At 37.7% G+C, this 7,999-nt stretch overlaps 1 protein-coding gene across 1 annotated transcript in view; it reads left to right on the top strand.

The window, feature by feature from the left end:
• Nucleotides 1-1,173: 1,173 nt before the first annotated feature.
• slc4a2a (solute carrier family 4 member 2a) overlaps nucleotides 1,174-7,999 on the top strand; it is a 330,719-nt gene continuing 323,893 nt past the window's right edge. The window contains exon 1 of the mRNA XM_039753217.1: nucleotides 1,174-1,236. The gene's annotated coding sequence lies outside the window, so the exon portion shown is untranslated. The remainder of the gene's footprint in view (nucleotides 1,237-7,999) is intronic.

The following is a 7,999-nucleotide window of genomic DNA, read 5'->3' as shown; positions in this document are numbered from 1 at the left end:
CAAAGTATGCTTAAGAAATCAAAACTTCGGGTGTCACTGCCTGTTTTTAACTAATCCTGGAGAAGATTTTCTATCTGATATTCAAATCTGCACATACAAAAACTTAAAACATGCTACAGATAAATTTTAATATTGTTTTAGCAGTATGATAATTCTAGAAACACACACACACACATTTGCCTGTAAGAGGAATGTTGAGATACAGGGACAGAGTCATACCAGTAAGAACATTGAAAGGACAAATAAGTTTAGAAATAACACGAAAGGAAAACAATAACAAAAAGTCAAAATTATTATACTAAAACTATTGCAAGGAGTATTCAATGTACATGTCTGTTATGGTGCACTGACAGTATGCACTCACACTGCCTGGCCCTGGCCCTTCAAATAATAACCACAGTAGTGACCCAGCTTGAGTGCTTGTTTTGAGCAACAAGATTGGGTGAAGAAAAGGATTAAATTTCAATCACAGTTTAAGAACTTTGTACTTAAAATGCTGGATAATATCTCTATCATGAAAACATATCTGAGCAACAACAGAAGGCAAGATAATACAGTGATTCTCAATCACATAGCCAATTCTATTCATAGGATGCTTTAAAAAAACCCTTTAAACAAATAAAAACTGGAACAGCTTTCTGGGCGTTACAGAAGTATTGTATGTATAGTTTAACAGGAGCCATGGCTCCATTAACGGCTTTTTATGCGGTGTTGGCATATTCTGCTGGAGTTGGTTGCCGTTAAAATGATTAGACAAGAGACCTGTATCATCTCCAGTTCTTTCTATTCACGGTAGTAGATTATTACTAAACTGACGCCATTAATAAAAGTCACTGAGGAAAAATTTCGCAGAAACAGAACTCTTATGTTCAATGTATTTTAGAAACCGCATTTCCACTTACTCCTCAAAGCACTTATATTAAGTAAGACTGTTAAAAAGTGAAAAAAGCAAAAAAAATGGCACGAAATTGATATCAATGTAACAAAGAAAGTGGATTTTCTCAATACAAACCATTAATATAAATGATTTTGATTTTACATCAAACGAAATCGGAGTTTTAAACGAATGGACTGAGAAGCCGAACCTCCTTGAGGAATGAGTCGTAAGCGTGTGCGCGTTAGCGGCCAGTCCCCCACGTGGACGGGAACGCGCACGCACGTTTTTTTTTGCCTGGTTGTTTGGCTCCACAAGGTTAGTGCAGGGAGCTGGAGGCAGCGCTTTGAAACAAAAAAGAGGTAAGAAACGTTGCATTTCAAGTAAATTGAAATTAGTACGTAAATAAATAAACATGAAAATGAATATGTGAACGCATTCGCAGCAAGTGGACTGTATTGGAGGTTGCAAATACGAACGTGTGAATTTTGAATCGGCCCCCTTAAAGGCATACATAAAGCGACAGGGATATAAGAAGAGAAAAGTTGAGATAAGTTTATGTGTTAAGCATTTGTTGTGTACCTTGCTTACTTTTTTACTTTACATTTTCCGCATCTGTACACCCAGTTGGCCACAGCAGCTGCGAACTGAGCATGAATCTGTAAAGGACTTTACCGCGTGTTACCGGTCTGACAGCTTAAAAAATTAAGATGTTGAAGCGAGCGATAGAGTGGGGTACGGGCAGTGGGCCGAAAAAGATGAGCAACTGGGCGGCGCGCGGCGAGCCTGACAAAAGGCGCACTCACTTACACGCGCTCATGACCAGGCTCGCGACCTGCGGATGTTAAAAGCCCGAGTATCAGGACAATGATTTGTTAGGAGGTGCCTTATCACCGAGTGCATCTAAATTCAATCCGTCGAGGTTAATCTTCATGACACTTTCCATGGAAAAATTGGCCAGTATTTGTGTTTGGTATTCTCGTGGCACACAAGACGGGGCATGTATGGGTTTTCAGCGAGTTCCTTGCTCACCGTAACATATTGTATAAGCAGCCTGTTTCCTTCTTCAGGAGCTGACGTGGAAGGAATTTTACCAGTCTGAGGCTCAAGCAACCTTTTAAGCGAGCGGACAATGTCATATATGAAGGCGTGAACGCTTGTATTTACTTTGATTATTAAACACTGCCTGATACGATCTTTCCTGTTTCTATTCATACCATGACGTCCCAGTTACGTCAGACCCCCTTTTCTCCGAAACAAGCAAACGTTTATATGTTCGACAGTAGTGACAGGAGGAGCATGCGATCTCAAATATGGATTTTTTTTCTGAGGCACATACTATTTCTTACTTGAGTTTTGTCATTTTTAACACAGTGTTCACGTTTGACTAGCAACAAATGACAGTAAACTGATTTTCACTCGTCAGTGGTACAAGTGCTATATCGTTAAGAGTTTCTCCCTGTCTCACCGTAAATCTTACTAATCAGTAGTTATATGGGTACAGTCATACTTTCCACCTTCACAAAGTATCATCAGACTACAAACTTAAAAAAAGAGAATGTGTGATTTGGGCTACTAACCCAGCGCTTGCATTATTTTAGAATCAGAATTCACTTTATTGGCACTAATGTGTACTAGGAATTTGTCTCGATAGTACTTGTGCAACATACGAGGACAACACAGAAAGAAAAATAAGAAGATAATATAAAATAAGATATGATACAATGGCAATAAAAAAATAGAATGTCCAGGCAGTCTTGTGTGCAGGTATACAAAGATACTGAATAGAAGCTCAGACCTGAGTTTTTTTGGAAACTTTTTAACCATGCATAGAGAACATACATATAATGTGGACAATTTCAGTAGCAGTTAATTTAAGGGTGTCTACATAGTAACGTCATATTTGCATAAGCATAGAATGATATTTAAGAAGCAATTTTTGATTAGTACTGAATAGTTAATATTAGTATTTGAAAGACATGGTACACAGTGTCATTGCTCTTTAAAAAAACAAATTAAAATAAAACTTTATTCCCAGAACTCATTCCTAATTCACTGTAATTTAACTAAAATATGTATTTTTGCATCAGAGTCCACACATATTATAAGGGGCTTCTGGTTTTAATACAGTGCAGTGTCATCTACTTTATGAAACATCTATATCATCTTGTGAATAATGTTATAAGATTATCAGATGTTGCTTATTAAATAATAAATGTTATTGAATAACCTATTAGTGTATTATTAGTCAGCTTCAACTAAATTGTTAGCCAAATTCATTTCTCACTGGACATTTAAAATAATATTGAATTAGTCATAATTACATAAATAAATACAGCAGAAAGACTTGTATCCTTCTATAACTCTACAAGTTGCACATACACATACAGTTGTTCACTTGCAGCAGTCACATTAAATAGTTTTGAAAATGTGACCTCATGAGAAGCATTTTTAAACAAGGGTCTAGCTGATGCTGGTTGATAGCAGCATTGAGTGAATGGAACATAAATGAAAAACAACCTACCATTGTGGCTGATAATGCCACTATTATGGAGCTGCTTAAAGTTTGCTACTTTGCGCACATGGTCACTTTGGTACTGCAGGTTTCTCTGAAAATTCCAGCAATTGCTTGCTTGTTTTACCATGAAGCAACATTTTTTGGACTTGCCAGTATACAAACTTGTGATTGATGTGGTCATGCAATGGAACAGCACATTGGAAATGCTAGAAAGGTTTTTGGAACAACAGGGAGTCATCTCGAAAGGTCTGTATATAGGCAGTGAGATTCCTCCCAGTGTGACTGGCATACAGCACACCTGTCTGCAGCACATCTGTCACAGGTACCCATTTGTTTTTAATGTTTGATTGTGACTTGGAATCTGCTACCTGGATGTTCATATTTTACAAGTTAGGGCTACTCTCTCCACTGGCCTGAGAGATGTGGCAGTGTTTAGCTTAAGATCTTCATAAAGCTTAGGCAGAATAATTTCACTCAGTTGCTTTCTGGTTGGTATATCATACTGCAGTTCAAAATCTGTAAAGCCCTCATTTTCAACAATGGTGTGTAGGGTCTCTTTACAGGTAAAAACTGCTATAGATTCTGTTATTTTTTGGGAATGAGGTGAATTAAATGGAAGGTTGGAGCTACCCACTGTCTCCAGTGTACATTGTTTAGGCTCTACTCATTTGGAAGTCGATTGAGATTGTTTGTGACATTGGGATAAATGATTTCTCAGATTTATTGTGTTACAACAATAATTAACGTCCAAGTTGCACAGTGTATATATGGCTTTGCTTTTATCCAGTTGATGTTTACTGATGTCCACATATCTGATTTAAGTGTCAAAGATTCTGATTTCAGTTAAAGAGCACACACCATTTTATGCAGGTTAGTAAAGTGTTTTTCCGTAGAAAGCCTTAACAGGCACATTAATGACATCTTTTGGATCGGACGGCAAAAACGAAGATAAACAAAAATCTACATATAGTAGTTGAGCAGGATAGAGATTTCATGAGTTTTATCTTGAGACTTTATGAATCAATATTGAATTGTTTAAATGAAAAATAAGTATTGGTCAGAAAAATCTATATTTTTACTCAGGCCTGCTCTTCCTTACTCTGGACTCGTATAGGACTTTTGTGTGTGGTAAGTTACAGCCCTTTCAAGACCCTTTCACAGGCTTTGATAATGTGTTACAGATTGGCCTTAGTCTGAACATAGGCAGCATAAAACCAGTCAATTATAGATGAGGTCAGAATGGACTTGAATGGAGATTGAATTTCAACAGCTGATGCAATAAGAACATTCTCTGATGGGCTTTCTTAATAATGCGAGTGCTGTTATTGCCCCACTTGAGGTTTTGTGACAACACAGTGCCCAAAAACTTATTTTGTCATCCCAAAGGCTGAGGCAGTTATTGCAAATGATAAGTAAGGAGGCAAGTTTCTCCTGAAATCTATGATCATCTCCTATGTTTTTTGAATGTTAAGGTCCAAATTATTATGGCTGCACCACAATGTCATATTTTTTACCTCTTGTGTGTATATATGGACTTATTATTGTTTGAAAAGAGGCCTATTAGTGTTATTTCATCTGCAAATTTAACTCTGTTAGGGCGGATGTCGATAGGAGGGGTTGAGGGCGCATGTCAACATCCAGGGGTAGATGGCGACAATCCACTGTTAATGGCGACAGTACTCATTGTTACGTCACAGGCACTCCCTCTCTGAATGTTAGAGTCATCTAATCCTTGCGTGTGCATCGACATCTCATGAGGGAGCGAAGCAAGTGCAGAAAAGAAAATACTCAGCAGACAATGTTTTGCATCATTATCTGATTTTTCAGAATCTGATTTTGTTGACAGTGATCAGGAGATCAAGCAGAAGAGTGAGGAGCTGGCATCAGCTGATCAGATGCCAGCTGAGCGCATTTGCGCAGCCGATACACCTATGGCAAGGTTCGTGTGGGAGGAATACTCAGACATTGATCCGTGGGAGCCAAACTGGCTACCGGACTTTACAAGACGGCATGGCTTGCTGTTGGACCCGACAGATTACCAGCTGCTGGACTACTTCAATCTGTTTTTTCCTGAGGCTGCTTTTCAGCTACTGTCAGATGAGACAAACAGGTATGCAGAACAATTTTTTGAATCACAGGCTGTGCTTGCACCGCATTCTCGTTTTTCAAAGTGGAAAACCACAACAAAAGACAAGATGAAGGCCGTTGTGGCTTTACAAATAAAGATGGGACTAGACTGGCGATATAAATTCAGGGAGCATTGGTCCAAATATGCTTTGTCCCATGATGGCTTTGGACAGGTTATACCACTTGATAGGTGTGTGCTCCTGCAAACTTTTATTCACTTCTGTGATAACCAGAAGAAAATCCCAAGGGGTGAGCTAGGCTATAACCCTATGTATAAAGTTCAGCCCCTGCCTGGCATTGTGGAACCAACATAAAAACAATTTAATCAGCCTGGATGTGAATTTTCTGTGGATGAATCCATGATGAAATACAAGGGACGCCTTTTTTCTGCCAATATATGCCAGACAAGCCCTCAAAGTATGGCATAAAGGATTTTGTACGGGCAGAAACAAACACTGGTTTCTGCCTGAAAGTAATTACATATACAGGAAAGTATTCCTTTCAAAGAGACAAGTGTCCCTTGACAGGTCAGGTTGTGCTGGAGCTTCTTCAGGGCTATGAACATTTGGGTGTTGTTGTGTGCATGGAAAATTTTTATACTTCACCAGAATTATTCATGGAGCTACAGAGCAGAGGAATTGGAGCTTGTGGCACAGTGAGAGTGAACAGGAGACATATGCCTTCACAGTTGAAGCCAAGACAGGCTGAAGATGAAAAGAGGTGACAATCCGGTTTTCATGCGGGTGGATAACTTGGTGGCATTGGCATGGCACAATGTCAACGGGTGACTTTCCTGCAACATATGAGGACAAAACATACAAACCTGACAGTGTTGTGTGCAGCAACAGACAATTGGAAAGGGGGCAATACATTGTAAGTAGTACAATGTAGCAATGCATGTAAGTGGCTGCATTGAGCGATATCATACTTTGCAGGACTTTGCTGTGTAACATGTACAGTAAATCATAGTATGCAGGCTCACAGAACACACAAGACAGTAACATTGGTCAAAAATAAATTTTTTTTGTTGATTTGATATGTTAAACCATTGCATTGTGTTCTTTTTTTAAAAAAAAGTTAGTTTTTGGAAAAATATTCAGCCCTGGGAGAAAAGAAACAAAAAAAGCCCTAAAAGAGTTAAGAAGTTTGACCGATGAAATGCTAGAGGTACAGTAACTTGTGTAAAGTGAGAAGAGTATTGGGGAAAGGACACATCCCTGCGCTCCACCAGTACCAGGGATTAATGGGTCAAATGTGTCTGCTCAAGCGTATGTACTGTTTTCTATATGTAAGAAAGTCTACAATCCAATGGCAGATTGAACTAGGCAGGTTGAACTGGGTGAGTTTCTTATCTAGTAGCTCTTCAATGATTGTATTGAAAGCAGAGCTAAAATCCACAAACAAGATCCTCTCATATGCCAGTGGCTTATCAAAAGTGTTATTATTAAAGTGTTGGTAAATAAAGCTTAGATCTAAATTCACTGCATCATCCACAGACTAGTTGGCTGTGAATGGAAATTGAAATGGGTCCAGGAAGTCTTTTGTAGCATTCTTGAGTTAATTCAGAACTCGCCTCTCATTCGTTTGAATTCTTTTGACAGAAACAGTTTCTGCTCTCTCAGCCCTTATAAATTTTAACGTTTTCCTCAGTTTAAGTTCCCAATTAAAGAAGACTTATTATGTCCAAATCTTATTGAAGAATTTCATCACGAAGGGCTATCAACAGAAAAAAAATTAGTACATAGGCAAACTTAGCACCAAGAAACGATGTAGTGAAACGAATTACGCTAAAAATAATGAACAGTTACACAGCAACTTTGTTAAATGCATATCAATAGACTATGCTGAAACAGTTGGTGTGGAAGATGAAAACGTCAGCTTACAATAGCCCGAAGAATATCTACAACTGTTAACACCGTCTGGTCTTCCACTACACAAATTACTGTAGAAAGAAGGATGTACCCAAGAAAGATAATGTAGTACATCTTCTGCAGATAACATTACACAGCAAAGGAGATCTTAATATGCCTTTTTTTATTAAAACTTTAACAGTTTCCCGTTAGAATAGCTTTTGCAAAGACAATTAACAAATCTCAGAGCCAAACATTCGAAAAAATCGATTTATTTAATAGAGACAAAGAAACAAAATTCAATCACGGGCAGTTATACGTTGCGTTGTCCTAACGAAAGTTCAAACACAGAATCAAAATTCACTGCCATATTGACAAAAATTTAATTCAAAAAATAGTTTTTTTTTACTGGTTTTACAGTAAAAGTATAAGTTTAAAAAGTATTTGTGTGTTAATTTCAAAGCCAAACAGAACAAAATCGTATTATGCAACAAATAACTCTTAACACAAATTTAAAAATAATTTACTTTCAAATTATTATGTTTTACTCTTTTTTTAATATGGCTAATTACTTGCTACAATGTAAAATAGTTCTAGTATGCATATGTGTTTTAATTTGGGAAAATGGTT

The sequence above is a fragment of the Polypterus senegalus genome, chromosome 5 (genome assembly GCF_016835505.1).
Source record: "Polypterus senegalus isolate Bchr_013 chromosome 5, ASM1683550v1, whole genome shotgun sequence".
NCBI classification, from domain to species: domain Eukaryota; kingdom Metazoa; phylum Chordata; class Cladistia; order Polypteriformes; family Polypteridae; genus Polypterus; species Polypterus senegalus.
The sequence above is the reverse complement of the archived record's forward strand: the minus strand, read 5'-3'. Positions and strand labels throughout refer to the sequence as shown.